General features: G+C 38.6%; 1 long non-coding RNA gene across 2 annotated transcripts; it reads left to right on the forward strand.

The window, feature by feature from the left end:
- The first annotated feature begins 969 nt into the window (after nucleotides 1–969).
- Nucleotides 970–3,810, forward strand: LOC121051278. Of its 2 annotated transcripts, none has more exons than XR_005805444.1 (3): nucleotides 970–1,095; nucleotides 1,246–1,357; nucleotides 3,518–3,810. It is a non-coding gene; the product is annotated as an uncharacterized LOC121051278 (long non-coding RNA). The 2 variants fall into 2 exon arrangements; XR_005805443.1 differs by lacking the exon at nucleotides 3,518–3,810 and adding an exon at nucleotides 1,518–1,538.
- Nucleotides 3,811–4,244: the final 434 nt, after the last annotated feature.

The raw sequence follows: 4,244 nt of genomic DNA on the forward strand, positions 1-4,244 counted from the left end.
TATATGTGAATCAACATTAATGGTCGTGTCCTAGCTAGCTAGACAACTACACTAGCATATATCCATTCAGACCAAATTATTAGAAGGCTAGAGAAGACTTTTTTCCGAAACTAATGCCTTGGCTTAGACCAGCCCACACCTATACCCCGACACGGCATTCACTCCACAAAACCCCACAGATCGACTCACCCCGACTCTCTCTCCAACTCACTCTGACTCTCTCGCTGTCCGACTCACTCCACAACCACCCCGACTCTCTGGTACCCAACTCTCGTGGTAGCATTCACTCTCTTTCCAACACTCCACTGCTACTCTGACACTCTCTTTCCCAATCCCCGACTCCGAAGCCCTTGACCACGAATCCACCGCCTCCGAGATCTCTCTGGTACCCATCCCTGAAGCCCTAAGCCACGAATCTACCGCCTTTGAGATCTCTCTAGTACCAATCCCTGAATAATCCACGATTTGTCTTAGAATCTGGTAAGTTCTCATCCTCTCGGATCTGGTAACTTCGATTGGGCGTTTGATTTGGGGTCAAAATTTGGGTGTTGATTTCGGGTAAAAATTTGGGCATTTTGAGCTTGGTTTCGGGTTGTCAATGATTTTGGGTATATGATTAACATTTTTTATTTGCAGGAATTGGGTAAGAGTTCGGCAGACTTTACGCAATTTTGGCTTTTAGGCGTGATTGCAGAAGTGATTACTGACATCAAATAGTAAGCCTCCTTGGTTATTGAATGTGTAGCTGAATTTGCATATGGGAATGAAAAGTTGAGATTTTTATTCTGATGGTAATTGAATTTGTTGGGTTGCAGTGAGGCAGATGTGTATCTATTCGGTGGTTGCATTAAGTCGTGGAAAAACCTTTTTTTTGTGAGACCAGATGCTGTGTTTAATGGGAGGAAACCGATCAGGTTGTTTCATATTTGTGTGTGCATTTTGGGCTTTGATATTGAATTTTTTGAAAGTTTCGGAGTTGGATTTGAATCTTGAGTACAAGCCAGATGTCAGGGAAGACTTAGAGGCTGTGGGGAAGAAACTTGAAGAATGCACCGAAAGGTGTTCGTGAAAATGCCCCAGAGAAAAGCTCATAAGGTGATTGTAAATTACTTGGCACTCTATTTGTCTCAAAGCTTTTATTATTTGTCTTCATGTCTATTTCCTACTATTCTTATCTCTTTCTAGTTTCTACTCTCTAAAAGGATTATCAACTTGCTCGATTTGAGCTCAAAACTGGAGATTCAGTTACTATGCAGGGTATCTGAAATCTTGCGATAGCTCTATTGATCTTGTTAATGTCCTGAAGCATGAGATTCAAGATGGGCAACTGAGCTTTAGAGGAAAAAGGGTACTTAAGGTATGTCTATTGTATACAAATTTTATTACATTCTCATTCCAGGAAGTTTGTGATTTCTATAAGCTTCATCATCCTGGTGCTATTCTGTTATTAAGCTTCCTTTTGTTGATTGTTTATTGGTTGATTGGTATTTAATCTATGCACTTGGTGATTCTTTCAGCTGGGTTGTAGCTATGGCCTTTAAGGAATTTTTGCTTGTTTGAAGGTATTTAAGTCCCCAAGTACCCATCATGCCTCTGGATCCTATCCTATAGTAAGTCTTGATGAGTGATAATTAACAAGGTTCTAAAAATCGGCCTAGGCGCCCGTTCCGATTTTGGCCTAGTCGAGCAAGCTAGGCGCTGGGCAGAAAGTCGGCCGCCTAGGCGGCCTAGGCATTGCTGGGCGGTCCTGGGCGGGTCGGCGACTAGGCGTTTCAGTCCCTTTTTATTTTTTTATATTTTAACTCTTCATACTTAATCCCAATTTACCCAAATCGAAGATAGGGTTCTGGGTGTGATGAAGTTCGTTTCTCCTTTCTCTCTCTACATCACGGCCGCACGGGCCATCTATTATCAGCCTTTCTCCGACTACGAGTCGCCGGTGACGCCGTGACAACAGTGACATTGCTGATTTACTGCCTTGCTGGTAAGTCGAACTTCTGGGTTTTAGAACATTCAATCGAATTTCTGGCTTTCATGAATCATGATTCTCACAATCTCACAAACTCTTTCTCTGGGTTTTCACTTTCCAGTCAAAGGTGCCCGCTCTTCACTCTTAGTTTGCTCGCTTTGACTCCTCTTCAAGCTATCAAGCAACAAAGCAGAAGACTTGGTTCAATTTCTGGGTTCTTCAAGCTCAGTGAGTCTCTGAATCTCTTGTTAAGTTGCTGGGCTTTGGTATTTCTGATTCTTGGAGCTATTTGGCTGTTTTGATTAGTATATAGAACCGTTGACTAGTAGGAAAGAAATTGATGGTTTGATATGATTTTTGCTGTCTCAGACATAGAGAAGTTCTATACTAAAGTATAGCTATTTGGCTATACTGCTGTCTCAGATATTAGCACACTTATGCCCTTTTAATTTTGTACTCTTCAAACTTCATAATAAGCTGAATTGTTTCTCATTCGTAAGTTTCTGATTCTTTGATTGTTGAAGATGTTGCTGGGCTTTGGTGTTTCTGATTCTTGGAGCTGTTTGGCTGTTTTGTCTTGTGTTTCTCATTCGTAAGTTTCTGATTCTTTGATTGTTGAAGACATTATTTAAATACTTTTGGACTGTTCTGTGTTGGTCCTCCTGGAGTTTGGAACTTTGCTCGTTTGCTACTTGCTTAATGTATGTATCTCATTTGAAATAATGATATTCAGCAGTTTTGGATAGGACTTGATTAATTTTTTTTTTTATGAGAATAATAGGCCTTGATTAATTTTTTTTTTTTATGAGAATAATAGGACTTGATTAATTGAATTGCTCCTTTTGGCCTTTGTGAATGGGAGTGTAATCAATTGACAGGTTGTAATCTTGTATGCTCAGATTAATTATTCTATTATAATGAACCTTTGGTTATGTATCTCCTTTGAAATAATGACATTCGGTAGCATTGTTTACCAACAATTGTATAAAACTAATTATACTCATTACTCTGTGGGGATGAGGCAATGCTTCAACTAATATACATATGCACTCTGCAAGTCTGCATATGATAGAGCAGATTCATAACTCTGTCCATGTATCCGTATATGGACTATTACGAAGCTAATGCATGTATAAAGCCATGAACCATAATAGTAATTGCTATCTCCCTTTTAGAATAGACTGTATGGACTTTTACTTTGTTCTTTTCCCTTTCTGGAAATCATCTTTTCAAGTGCAGAAGGTTAGCACTAGTTTGTTCTGTTGTCTTTTGTATATTTGGATGCTAATATCTCTATATTACGGATATTCAAATGTTGATTTCATATTGTTGTCCGGCGAAGGCTGGCACTAGTTTATTTCTGTCTTTTGGATCATCACAAGTTAAAAAAAAATTTAGATCAGTGCGTACCACAAACTGTTTCTTAATCTATAGATGCACAATTCCAGCAATCTACATTGCTATGAGAACCTTGGTGGTAAAAGGAAAATGTGACAATTCAGTATCCTTTTGAGGCATGAAGTTTGACGTGGTGGTTTTGTTCTGCAGGGAGAAGTGGAAACCTATCTTTAAAAAGCACATTTCTGGCCAAGTTTGTCGTGGTGGTTTTGTTCTAAAAACAATGATCCAAGTTTGAAGGCTATTTATAAACTGGACAATCATGTGGAAGGTGGCGCATTGACGAAAGCTTTTGAAGTGATAAAGAGAAATTTGTTTAGCTAGAAGTTGTACTGAGGCTAGAAGTTGGTCTTTTTTGGGTTGGCCTTAATTGCAGTTCTCCTATAGATGTGATTATGTGACATTTTTAGGTACATTTGTGGATGTATTTTGCTATAAGAGTTTCAAAGATGTGATCCCTTATTTTGTGGATACATCGGATCTATTTAGATTGCTATGGGATTATAACAGCTTTCTATTATGATTAAATTACTTTTCTTTTGGTCATTTTTGCTTCCAGAATCTGAATTTTACCATTACAACAATAGTAGGAAAATATGTCATCTGATGAGGTTTTTAGGGTACAATCAAACAAAATTTCTACAATTCAGACGACGGTTTGTATTGATATCATGGTCTCAAATGTCATGGTACAATAGTTCGAGTTATATGTGTCGTGTGAAAGCACACTTGCACTGAATTTTTAAGTCATCACACCACATTTTATGCTGGAAGAACTGTCGTGTATATACAATTTACACAACGTCTTAAAAATAAAAACTGACTTCTGAACAACAAAGAGACAAGGCTGGATTCCTAAAAACCGTGGTATGAGTAG

The sequence above is a fragment of the Rosa chinensis genome, chromosome 2, assembly GCF_002994745.2.
Source record: "Rosa chinensis cultivar Old Blush chromosome 2, RchiOBHm-V2, whole genome shotgun sequence".
Lineage (NCBI taxonomy): Eukaryota > Viridiplantae > Streptophyta > Magnoliopsida > Rosales > Rosaceae > Rosa > Rosa chinensis.